This window comes from Sus scrofa, chromosome 1 (assembly GCF_000003025.6).
Source record: "Sus scrofa isolate TJ Tabasco breed Duroc chromosome 1, Sscrofa11.1, whole genome shotgun sequence".
Classification (NCBI taxonomy): Eukaryota; Metazoa; Chordata; class Mammalia; order Artiodactyla; family Suidae; genus Sus; species Sus scrofa.
The window spans coordinates 111,768,380-111,782,268 of record NC_010443.5 but is presented as its reverse complement, the minus strand read 5'-3'; the positions used below and the strand labels follow the sequence as shown (position 1 = coordinate 111,782,268).

Here is a 13,889-nt window from a genome sequence, read left to right as displayed (position 1 = left end):
CGAGGTAGTGTGGTCTTCATGAGCTTTCACCATGGTGTACCATGGCCAGGGCCAGAGAGTGCAGAAAGCAATGGTGCAGCCCATCAACTTCATCTTCAGATACTTGCAAAATAGATCTCGGATTCAGGTGTGGCTTTTGAGAAAGTGAATATGTGCATTGAGGGCTGTATCACTGGTTTTGATGAGTATGTGAACTTTGCATTAGATATGTAGAAGAGATTCATTCTAAGATAAAGTCAAGAAAATGACTGGGTCAAAAGAAAAAAACTGGGTCAGATTATGCTATAAGGAGATAACATTACTCTGCTCCAAAGTGTCTCTAACTAGAAATGATCAATGAAGTGAGAAACTGTTGAGAAGACAAGAGTTTGTTTTTACTCAACAGGTGTCTTTTGTTGAGAGTGCAGTTCTAAAACATATTCATATTGTTTTAATCATCCTGTGTTACGACCAGATGACAACAAATGCTTTGGTGCTGTTTTTATTTAAAAAAATTAAAAATGTGAACTGAGTCTCACAGACGTAGAAAACAAACTTATGGTTACCAAAGGAGAAAGGTAGGAGAGGGAGATAAATTAGAATTTGGGATTAACATATACACACTGCTCTATATAAAATAGACACTCAACAAGGACCTACTGTATAACACAGAGAACTCGACTCAATATTCTGTAATAACCTCTATGGGAAAGGAATCTGAAAAATAATGGGTACGAGTGTGTGTGTGTGTGTGTGTGTGTGTGTGAATCACTTTGCTGTACACCTGAAACTAACTCAACATTGTAAATCAACTATACTCCAATAGAAAATAAAACTTAAAAATAAATAAAATAAAAATTAAAGATGGAGAACATAAAATATACAAACAACTTATACAACTCAACAGCAAAAAAGCCAACAAACCAATTGAAAAACAGGCAAAAGACCTGAATAGACATTTCTCCAAGGAAGATACACAGATGGCCAACAAGCACATGAAACAATACTCAACATCACTGATTATTAGAGAAATGCAAATCAAAACTACCACGAGATACCACCTCACACCAGTCAGAATGGCCATCATTAATAAGTCCACAAATAACAAATGCTGGAGAGGGTGTGGAGAAAAGGGAGCCCTCCTGCACTGTTGGTGGGAATGTGAGCTGGTACAACCACTATGGAGAACAGTATGGAGATACCTTAGAAAACTATACATAGAACTACCATATGACCCGGCAATCCCACTCTTGGGCATATATCCAGACAAAACTCTCCTCAAAAAAGACACATGCACCTGTATGTTCATTGCAGCACTATTCACAATAGCCAAGACACAGAATCAACCCAAATGTCCAGTGACAGATAATTTGATTAGAAAGATGTGGTATATATATACAATGGAATATGACTCGGCCATAAAAAAGAACAAAATAATGTCATTTGCAGCAACATGGATGGAACTAGAGACTCTTATACTGAGTGAAGTAAGTCAGAAAGAGAAAGACAAATACCATATGATATCACTTATATCTGGAATATAATATATGGCACAAAGGAACCTTCCCACAGAAAAGAAAATCATGGACTTGGAGAATACACTTGAGGAAGGTTGCCAAGGGGGAAGGGTAGGGAGTGGGAGGGACTAGGAGCTTGGGGTAAATAGATGCAGAATGTTGCCTTCGGGATGGATTAGCAATGGCATCCTTCTGTGTAGCACTGGGAAATCTGTCTAGTCACTTACGATGGAACATGTAATATGAGAAAAAAGAATGTATACATGTAAGTGTAACTGGGCCACCATGCTGTACAGCAGAAAAAAAATACATATATAAATAAAAGATAAAAAAATAAAATAATATAAAATACATTAAGTTCAAGCACATAAATCTCCTTTAATTAGAATATATAATCAAAGTTGCATTAAAAATAAAATAAATATCTGGAATGATCATTTTAAAAAAATTAAAGATGGGGAGTTCCCATCATGGCACAGTGGTTAATGAATCCGACTAGAAACCATGAGGTTGCAGGTTTGACCCCTGGCCAGTGGGTTAAGGATTCGGCATTGCTAAAACTATGGTGTGTAGGTTGCAGATGAGGCTCGGATCTGGTGTTGCTGTGGCTCTGGTGCAGGCCGGCAGCTACAGCTCCAATTAGACCCCTAGCCTGGGAACCTCCATATGCCGCAGCTGCAGCCCTAGAAAAAGACAAAATAATAATAATAATAATAATAATAATAAAATAAAGATAAAAATAAATAAAGATGGACAACAGAAGAATGGATAAAGAAGATGTGGTATATATATGTATATACACAATGGGATACTACTTAGCAATAAAAGAGAATGGAATAAAGCTATTTGCAGCAACATGGAGGGACCTAAAGATTATCATACTAAGTAAAGAAAGTCAGAAAGAGAAAGATAAGGATATTCCTGTGGCGCAGCAGGTTAAGGATCTGGTGTTGTCACTGCTGTGACACAGGTTTGATCCCTGGACTGGGAACTTCACATGCCACAAGTGTGGCCAAAAAAATAAAAAAGAAAGAGAAAGACAAATATCATATGATATCATTTATACATGGAGTGGTAATGAGGCTCAGTGGTAATAAACCTAGCCAGTATCCATGAGGATATGGGTTCGATCCATGGTCTTGCTCAGTGGGTTAAGGATCCTGCAATCCTACATTGCTGTGTAGGTTACAGATGTGGCTCAGATCTAGCTTTACTGTGGCTGTGGCAAAGGCCAAGAGCTGCAGCTCTGAGTCAACCCCTAGCCTGGGAACTTCCATATGCCATGGGTGCAGCCCTAAAAAGACAAAATGTCAAAATAAAAAATAAATAAAATATGATACAAATGAACCTATTTACAAAACAGAAACAGATTTACAGACATAGAAAAAAAAAAAAAAAAAACCCTACCCTTACCAAAGGGAAAAGAGGGTGGGGGAGGGATAAATTAGGAGTTTGGGATTAACAGATATAAACTACTATATATAAAGTACAAACAATAAAGTCCTACTGTATAGCATAGGGAACTACATTCAATATTCTATAATAAACCATGATGGAAAAGATTAATATGAAAAATAATATATATACATATATAAAATTAAATCACTTTTGCTGTACACCAGAAACACAACATTGTAAATTAAACACACTTCAATAAAAATAAAAAAATTTTAAGAAAATTCTAATTAAAGATGAAAAAGACAAAAAATACCATGTGCAAGAATTTTATAGTTAAATTTGGGGGGGGGAATCTTACAAAAGAGAATCCACCACAATTTTAGTGTTTCTATGGCAAAAAGACATAGCAGTAGCAACAAAAATGAGTGTTTTTGTCTACAAAGCTTCATGCCATATAAATTTCAACTAGCGAGAATTTTTTAACAGTTTGATCCATCATGCTAAATAGAAAAAAACTGTCTTTGTATTCAGATTATTATTTAGGTAATAATATTTCCCTACAAGTTCAGGAAAAGTACATACTTAGAAAAAGATAATTTAGCAAATTAAGCATTATTAAATCATTTCATATGAAACAAAAAGGAGGCAGCCAAAAAAATTAGAGGAAAAGTTTAATGGAGTTATGTCAAATAGTTAAGGAACAAAAATATTATTTTTTTAGATTTTATGATATTTATGAGTTTTTAAACATTTATTTCTTTTCTCGTTATAAATAAATATTCATTTTTAAAAGCTATTCAAATTCTGTGAGTTTCTGGTGTGGAAAAGTGGGGTCTGCCCCTGACTACTATATATTATTTATTGATTTATATATGTAACAGCTGAACACACAAGTGGGAAGACTACAAGGCAACTTTGAGATCTTGTTTACCATGGAATAGGAAGAGGGGCCTGAGTGACAGGCATGGCACCTCCTCTGTGTTCACATACTCATATAGCAGTTTACATACTAAGTTAACTATAATTGCTGATCTCTGGTGTGAGTAAGCATCATGCTAAATCTGAGATACGGTTTTAGTGATGGAATTACCTTTAAGAAATCAGGTGGGATAAGATGTGCCTTATTCTGTAAAATTGGATATCTTACCTCTATTTTTTTCTTTGCTTTTTAGTGTCACACCTGCACCATATGGAAGCTCCCAGGCTAGGGGTCGAATCAGAGCTACTGCTGTTGGCCTACCCCACAGCCACAGCAACGCCGGATCCTTAACCCACTGAGCAAGGCCAGGGATCAAACCTGCATCCTCATGGATACTAGCTGGGTATGTTACCCATGAACCACAATGGGAACTCACTGGGATACATATAAGTTTAAATTTTAGATAGTAATGTGAGGTAATGGATATAAACTTCTAGTTTCTCACTTAGAATTTTAATCCAGATTCCAAATTACTTCTAAAATCAGAACTTAAATTCAGCATGTTCCATAAGATTCAGAAGCTCCATTTTGGTATTGATCTGTGCACTCTCTTATTTACCTAAGGCACTATGAAATGCCACAACTTATATCAGAACATCACAGCATTATGGACCCCATACTTCTATTAAGTATCATGCATCCAACAGCTATATTTTTTTCTAGTAGGAATTATGTGCCACAAACTGAAGTTTGAAAGAGAAAAAAATTCCCTGCCCACACAGAACTCACAGACCCAATCAGAACCAACCAATAAAATAATACGTAGTAAAGAGAAACCCAGTGAACTCTAAAATAAAATGGGGGGGGGTGTGCAGAAATTTAAGTGGGAGCCTGAGAAGACAAAAGCTGGAAAGAAAAAAAAAAATCACCAGACCAGATTCTTTGCAGACCTCACCCTGCCTTACTCCTTAACTGATTCACAGTTCAAAAGATTTATAACCAGGGGCTTGAGTTAGGAGCAGGAGCTTTGAAATCTCAAATCTCATATCACAGTCACCAATGGAGGGTTGAAGGGGATCTTTGGTGAAGCCAATGGAGAAAAAAAGCTGGACAGAAAATTTCCTGCTAGAATGTGTCGAGAGCATGTGGTGTTTCAGCCACAGGCTCCTGATGATGGAACTTTAGTTGCTGAACATGAAGATCATTTCAGCACCCTACAATTATGTGCCTAATTAAAATTAAGAAATTAGAACACAGTTAAAAGGAATAATATTTTGCTCACAGCTAATTTCATTAAAGTATTAATGAACAGGACTCTTTTTATGGCCAGAGGGCAACCACTTTCTACAGAGTACTTCCATGCCAGCTAATTTATTCATGCATGAAAAACAATCCAATGAGAAATGAGGGCGCTCAGAACTGCTGGTCCTAATTAAAATATTTAAAACACCATGTCTATTTTCTTCCATCTAGCCAAATACCTAAGCTCAAGCCAGCATGGTGCCAATTAACATGGAGAAAGCAAACACAAACACCCATGGTTTCTGATTAAAGTGCACATTATTGTACCATGCAATATATTGTTCAGCACATATATGTAAATGTTTAATTAACCCATGTCTAAATCTCAGCAACATTCAAAAATCGATACTTTAGTCTCTAAACAAGTGGCGATCTGTGTAGAGGAGACACTTAACTTATTTATCACTGTGTTTTATTCAAACCTAATTTGGAGCAGTCGTGTGCTAGACATGCTCAAGTGCTTCTTAAGGGAAAGAGCAGGGAGGAGATCCTCTGGTTGGCAGACTTCTCTTCAGATGGCAGTGAGATTGTTAGTCGCCAAAGACTTGTGAAATGAACTAGGTTAGCCTCAGGTGATAGGAAATTTTTCATTAATAATGCAGGGGGAAGTCTGGACCTAAACACATTTGTCAGCCTGGACAGCAATGACAATAACCACACACACACGCACACACACACACATCCCTCTTCTCTTTGTTAACTAAAGACCTGTCAGAACAAACTCCAGAGACATCCCTGCCATGGGAGAATGATGGGAGAAATGCCTTAACTAGGAGAAGTTTAAGATTTGAAAAGCTTAGCAATATTAATTGGAACTTTATCAATACATTAAAATGAATTTATAAAAGGAGAATTGATGTTTTCATAGCCAGCACGGTTTGTAAGCCCTTCCACTCTAGTTATCTCTACCTAAACAGTCCCCTGAGGCAGGCCAAGCAAAGGAAATCAAAGCCAAGCCCAGGTGAGTAACCTGGGGAAGGTCGTGCCGCCAGGCACACACACTGGAGCCACAACTTGAACCCGGGGCTTTCGACTCCTAAATCACTCCATCACATACCATGTTAATTTAAAATGGCTACTAATTTTCTGTTTACATAAGACATGTAATCTTGAGAAACCAAATTACGACCCATTTACCTATTTAAAATCCTTTGTAGTTTGCTTTTTAAGCATTTCTTGGAAGGGGTTGGGAGAGTGGGGATATACGACCACTTTTTCGCCTTCTAGGGTTGCTCGCTGCTTTTCAACAACTAAAATATGGGATTTTAACTAAGGTCTGAGAGGTATTTCGTCTACACGGTTTCAGACTACAGCAGTCAAATCCTTTTTTCCCAACAGCATCTTTCATCAAACTCCACTATACTAACACAGGTAAGAAGCAGAGCCCTCTAATGGAGAAGGTGAATCTCACTGCCCAGACAGCATCCTGGGTACCACCCTAGAATCTACCTTCTGAAAACCACTGTGCTCCTCAAAACCCTCATGAAACAGCTGGAGGAACTAGGGTCCAGAGAGGTAAGGACACAAGGTAAGTACTTATGCAACAAAACAGACCTGGAACGTGCCTGTAGTAACCTTGACACTTTGCCCAGTGCTCTTTCCACAGCACCATGGTCCCTAATGGAATCACTTGAGACTACAGTGCATGGGAAGTTTTAGAGCCTCAAAGAAGCCAAAGTGTTCATGCAAAACTACCAACAACAATACAGGAACGAGGCACGCTGGCCTGATGCACAAAGCAAGAGGTGAGGTTGGAGGCCAGAGGCTCAAAAGAGAAACGCATCTCTAATTCATGATTGCAGACTCTTCATTTCACTTCCCTGGGCCCCAGATTTCTCATCTGATAATGGGATTACTACCTCACCAAATTGTTTTAAGAACCAGATAAGAATTAATGGATAGGCCATTACAAATCTGCTTTATCACATTGCATTGCAATTGCTTTCCTATTTCTGCCACTAAATTTCATTTATCCCAAGATATTGTCGGTATTTTACTGTCTCTTTATCCTCAGTGCCTATCCAGAAAAGGTGTTCAATTAGCACTGGACAACAGTGTTGAATCCTTAATGACAGTAATAATGGCTCACATATATTAAGCATTTACTGAGGTTAAGCAATGACGCTAAGTACCTGGTGTTATTTATTTATTTATTCCTCTTACACTCCCACAAGACTGACACTATTATTGTCCTCACAGCACAAGTGAAATCCTGAGACACAGAAAAGTGACTTGCTTACCTAGGGTTCCAGAACTACTAAGCTGTGGAGAAAAGATGCACATCGTGATGGTCAAACCTCAAAGTCCAAACTCCTCTTATTCATTATGTTCTTCAAGAGCAGTCGAAATGGGATAATGAACTGAGAATAACCAGCGAGGGAATAAGGCCAATGCCACAGATGGGGAAGCACATGAAACACACCACACCTCCACTAAAAAACAGGAGATGCACATCCAAAGAGAGTTTTGTTTTCGATGGCTGTTCCAACAAGCAGAGGTGAGAGATGTTTAGAGACCATCTCTAATCTCTTAAGAATGATGTTGTGGAGGCCAAGTTTCCACCACACAGCTCTCAGAAGGACCATTGATCTGGTTCAACACGTCTAAAAGAGAAAGACTCAAATATGCACGAGCCAAAGGAAGAGAGGAACCAGGATGGGGAGGAAGGAGGGAACATAAAGGCATGTCCCACATGACGATGCACCAGGAATCATCCCTGTGATCATCAGCCTCCCCATTCTCATATCTATATCCCAAAACACCCAGCCTCAACAGTGAAGGAGACGTGTCTTGTCACAATGCAGACGGAGGAGAGTCAACAGAAACAGGGCACCGGTCCTCTCTTTAAAAATAAGCAGACTCAGCAAGCCTTTACACAAACTCATCAGCGACATAGACCTTCTTTGATGGTGCATACCTGGGTTATATCCCAGACATTTTCAGGGCAGCGTGGATTGGGCAATCATGCATATAATGGTCAGAAACTGACTAAGGGGCTAGAGGGACCATTGGTCTAGCCCTATGTAACATTCTTCATTAGATGTTGTATTTAATTGGTAATCAGCAACTACATTCATGTATATAAAGTCTCTCTTTGAAGGTAAGATGGGTTACATGGTCCTGGGTTTCTCTTTCTGTTTTGTTGTTTTTTTGTTTGTTTGTTCTTTTTGCTTTTTAGAGCCACACCCACAGCATATGGAGCTTCACAGGCTAGGGGTCGAATTGGAACTGTAGCCGCCGGCCTGTGCCATGGCCACAGCCACACCAGATGCAAGCCACATCTGTGACCTACACCACAGCTCACAGCAACACCTGGTCCTTCACCGACTCAGCGAGGCCAGGGATCAAACCTGCATCCTCATGGATGCTAGTCAGGTTTGTTTACTGCTGAGCCACCAAGGAAACGCCGATCCTGTGTTTCTCATTTGCAGCAGGCATTGACTAAGCCCTTGATAATTACAGTTTTCCAATTATTAAGATAATCTCTAGGAAAGAGCTAATAATCTCATCACTTTATCCCCTCCAATTTACTTACATCCTACTAAATTTCTCAGTTGCTTAGACTCTGCAGTAACTTAATTAAATGCATTTTCTTATAGTATACCAACATGTTAAGTATTTCAAACATTCGACATGTCCTCCAAAATAGCCAGTACAAGATAACTGGATTTCTCAAAAGGTTTGTTTGTTTTTCATTCTTTCTCCATAAGCAAGTTTGAGTTTTGAAATCTTCACTTTCAAGAAAAAAAATAAAAGCAACAAAGCAGACCTCCAATACAGAGCTTGCATTTTTATGCATCTTTAGCCAGACAAACATTAGTCCTCCCCAGAACTGGAACGGGTATTCTAAAGAATGTAAACTTGCTGGTTTCTCAATATGCAGATAGGCTGTTGTCACAGATCCCCATAGTAATGAACAACTTCTCAATATTTAATAAGCCTGGCATTTCTGTCCCCAGGCAGAGAGCACAGACAGTTGGTAGCCAGCTACTAACTGACCATTAAAATACAGAATCTCTCTTTAAAATGTGCTTCGCAAATAGGTTACATCACCTGCAGTGGGCAGCGCGTGCTGTCCTCTGCCAGGAGGTGGCCTGTTCTCCTGCCTGAAGAGGCCTGGGGAGGTGTAAGCAAGGTGAGCCTGTACAATATTCCAACAGGGGCTGCAACACAGCCTCATTTTGCAACAGAGTTTTAAAAGGTAGGGAAGGCCCATCAACAGCCCTTCTCTTTGCAGTGTTGTTAGCGCTGAGAACGGCCAAGGAATGGAAATTACCAAATCAGCCACGAGGTTTTTTTTAATGTAAAAAAATTGAAACTGTTCTGGAACTCCGCTTTTTTCTTTTTCTTTTTTTTTTTTTTTGCCATTTGCTTGTACACAGGAGTGTTTTACACTATCTCTGGTGTGCTGTGTGAGTATAAATGCATTGCAACAATAATGCTCACTAATTGGACAGAGAAGCCGTTAATTCAGAACAATATTTGAGCATTTTGGCAGTGGCTTTTTTCCCCCTTTAATTCAAGGAGTTAAAAACTAATGTTAATGTGATGATATGGAAATTCAGAAAATCATTAATAGAATTAGATCATTTTCTGAATAACAGAAAAGCTAACATAATGAGTTTGCCTTGTTCTTACAGAGCATTATGAGAAGTTGCTGGGCCGTAACTGTAATTCCAGGTTAACACACATGTTCCCACCATCACGTTAGGCATACAGAGTCTGAAAATTCTGGAGTGGGCCCAACACGACTCTTGTTTCCCATCAACTTCCTAAGACATGATCGCCTCCTCTTCTCTTTCATCAACAGCAAAAGGAATCACTGTGTTTTTCAGGACCACTTTTTATGAGGAAAGAAGGTAATTTTTAAAAAGCCTTTTCAGAATTGCTGCACATATAATGAGAAGGAGAAGTGATAAAGTGGTGGAAGATGGCTGGTTGACCTCCCGGCAGAAGCTCTGCTCTCATCACCATCCTCCAACAGGGGGAGACCCCCAACCCACGTCTCTGAAATGACAGGGCCACTTTCTGGGAGCATTAATTCTCCAACGATTTACAATCATGTGCTGCCAAGCATTAAAAGGAACAAACCTGCTCTGCGTTTTGTCAGGAGACAAACAGAGGACCAGGAGGTAAACATACAACCAAGCAGGTTCAGTGCCCTCCTGAGAACTTCTGGGGAGAACTGTACAGTCATGGAAGAAACGGGGTAACTGACGAGGAGGGGTCCTCAAAGAGAAGCTGAAAGACGGTCTATGGTGGATGCTACTAGCAGTGTTTTCAGAAAAACATTAGTGTATTTTTCTCAAAATCTCATGTAAAATCCCAAAATACAACACACATGAAATAGCACTGCTGTGGTTAAAGCAGAAGACAGAAAACACAGAACTCCATCCAGTTTTAACCACAAGGCTCTTCAGGCAACCCCACAGGGCTATAAGGAACACAGTTTAAAAACCACTGCTATAAAAAATATCCCTCATCTATGTGGGAGATACTACTAACCCAGCGATTTTCAAGTTTTCTAGTCTGGGTAGGAGGGCAATGATAATTCACATGCAAAACTTGAAGCCATGTGCACACCCAGATTCAGATACCCGCAAAAACGTCAAGGGTAAGTAAAGCACCACGAAATTCCCAGAAAAGTATTAAGAATTCAAGCAGGTCTTAGGGAACTAATTTTAACTCGACCTGCCTCGCTCACTCAGGAAACCTTGCAGAAGACAAGAGAGTTGGAAATTTGTCATTACTGAGGTAGCCCTGAATCTACAGTACTTTGTCAAAGTAATACTTTTTAAAAAAAAAAATGTTCACAACTTGGAGTACCTCATTAATAACGATCAATTCCTTGGGTCATATCTCTCCACTGACCACAACACACTTGGGTAACCATGGGCGTAAGACCCTTGAGAACTGTATGAAGTGACACCCACCACCAGACCAAAGTCCCCCAGTTGATTCTACATGCCAGCCAACACTGAAGTAAGGTGAACATTTCTGTGATATGATACAACCATTTTGAAACTTCCAAATGCTTAGGATTTTATGTATAAAAACAAACGGTGGGGAGTTCCCGTCATGGCGCAGTGGTTAACGAATCCGACTAGGAACCATGAGGTTGCGGGTTCGGTCCCTGCCCTTGCTCAGTGGGTTAACGATCCGGCGTTGCTGTGAGCTGTGGTGTAGGTTGCAGACGCGGCTCGGATCCCGCGTTGCTGTGGCTCTGGCGTAGGCCGGTGGCTACAGCTCCGATTCAACCCCTAGCCTGGGAATCTCCATATGCCGTGGGAGCGGCCCAAGAAATAGCAACAACAACAACAACAACAACACACACACAAAAAAAAAAACGAATGGTGGGAGTTCATGGCTCAGTGGTAATGAATCCAACTAGTATCAGTGAGGATGTGGGTTCAATCCCTGATCTCACTCAGGGGGTTGAGGATCTGGCAATGCCCTGAGCTGTGGTGTAGGTCACAGATGCAGCTCGGACTGGAGTTACTGTGGCTCTGGTGGAAGCCAGCAGCTGTAGCTCTGATTCGACCCCTAGCCTGGGAATTTCCATGTGCTGCAGGTGTAGCCCTAAAAAGACAAAAAAAAAAAGCTAACAGTCATCAATTTCTATTTAACCAGAAGTTTGGGCATCAAATAAAAATCAGCCTGATGATATTTTACTGCTCCTGCTCCTTTGAAATTCTTGCAAAGTACTCAAAGCTTAGATCTATGTGGTAATAACTTAAAACAATGGTGTATCTTTTAAATAAGTAAACTTTTTTTTTTTGGCCACACCTGCAGTAGGTGGAAGTTCCTGCACCAGCAATCAAACCTGCACCACAGCAGCAAAAACAGCAGATCCTTAACCCACTATGCCACAAGGGAACTCCCAATAAGTAACTTTTTTGTGTAATTATGATGCACCAGGCACAGTTTTGAGTTTTTTTACATGCATTAACTTCTTTGGGTTTCACAAGAATCCCACAAGATGGCTATTGTTGTTACCCCATTTTTATAAATGTGGAAACTGAGGCTCAGAGGGAGGTGCTAAGCTTAGCAAGCTCAACACAATAGTTAAGTTGCAGAGCTGGGATTTGAACCCAAGCAAATCTGACCCAGAGCTCGTAAGCTTAACCTTTACACGACACAAGAAACTTGAAAAATCCTACAGTCTAGAAGGAGACTGAAGCAGTGGTTTACACAAGAGCTGGTTCTCAAATTGTTATGTGAGCTTCTCATCTCTGCTCTATGTTGTCAGTGAGCAATGAAAGAAAAGAAAAAGAAATAAAGAACAAAGGTGAGGAACTAGAGCGAAGGGTATGGCTAAGCTACTTTCCCTGCAAAAGGCCACAAAGCATCAAGAACTCAGATTAATTCATCCAAAGGTTAAAAGAGGGATTTTTCCTTTTGAGACGATAAAGATGAAATATGTTGACTTGTCTGGAGGCTAAAGAATAATTAGAAAGATTCCTCAGCAGATAACTGATGAATCCAGGGGGTGCTGGCTGCCTGGTGGACTCAATGCAGGACTGGGGAACCTCTTGGTGGGCCAGCCTTGAGCAGGACACAGAGACCTGAGGCTCACCCACTGGGACAGTCATCAGCCTTGGATAACCATAGCAATAACACTGCTGACAAAAATCCAGGGAGTTCTTTAGAATTACAAACCCTCCTAGCCATCACAGAACTGGATTACAACCAACCTGTGAAGTACAAATTATCCTCTGGTTTACAGATGAAGAAAGTGAGATGCAGAGAGGCTAAGTGCTGTACTCGCACAGGTGAGACTCAACTTTCTGACGTCAAAGTACCTCCCTCTTATCACATCCCTTGGTGTAGATGTTACTCAATCGCTAGATGGGCAGTAGAAACTCAGTGTGGGTGGGCAGCCTGCGACTGGGGCTCACACCCCAGCTCAAATATTTCCTGGCCGCTGGATGACCCTTGGGGCAAGTTTCTTAAGTGCCTGTTTTCCAGGCTGAAATTGAATGAGTTAATGTATATCAAGAGTAAATCCATGTGGCTGTAATAGTAAGTATTCATCAGGTATTAGTTTTTTATTAGTTATTATTCACTTATTTAACAAACTTTGCTCAGATAGGTATTCTGCTACAGGTCTGTGGGCTTAGTCCAGACAATACGACAATCCTGCCCAAAGGTGACTCACAGTCCTTGGATGACCAACACAAAGAGAGGTATATAAAGCAAGGAGGAGGAAAACAACACTGACACATTATGGAATAAAACAGGCACATACAGGGACATTTATCCAGAGCAGCCTGTGAAGCAAAATCTTTAAATTCCAAGAACGATGCCACAAACTGATATATGGTTTCAAATTAAAAATCAGCATATGGATACTTCATAAAAACAAAATATTTAGAATTGAGGACCCTTAGTTCAAATCTCAATTCCATAACCTACCAACTTTGTGATTTTCATCATCTTACTTTTCAGGGCATCTATCTACTCACCTCTAAAAGTGAGATTAAATAATCATACACCTCACATGCTTGTTAAGCAGATGAAATGATGTAGGTGAAAGTGCTCTGGAAATTTTCAAACGTCATTGTAAGTATTACTAATCACAGTGGAGGGGGAGGATCAAGAGTAGAGGAAAAGAGGGCAAACAACACCCAAGCATTTGCTGAGGTGCCTGAGCAGCCACAACAAGCAGGGGTTCTGTCCTGCTCCTGTAGTCCACATGTGTGCAAGGGTGGTGAATCTCCTTGAAAAGCACAGACAGGGATGGAGCCCCAATTTTAAATACACACAGCTAGTTT

General features: G+C 40.1%; 1 long non-coding RNA gene and 1 pseudogene across 1 annotated transcript in view; one reads left to right on the top strand and one right to left on the bottom strand.

The window, feature by feature from the left end:
• Positions 1-13,889, bottom strand: part of LOC110260996 — a 196,859-nt gene that overhangs the window by 58,058 nt on the left and 124,912 nt on the right. The gene's annotated exons all lie outside the window — the stretch shown is intronic.
• SNRPE (small nuclear ribonucleoprotein polypeptide E) lies at positions 20-485 on the top strand (annotated as a pseudogene).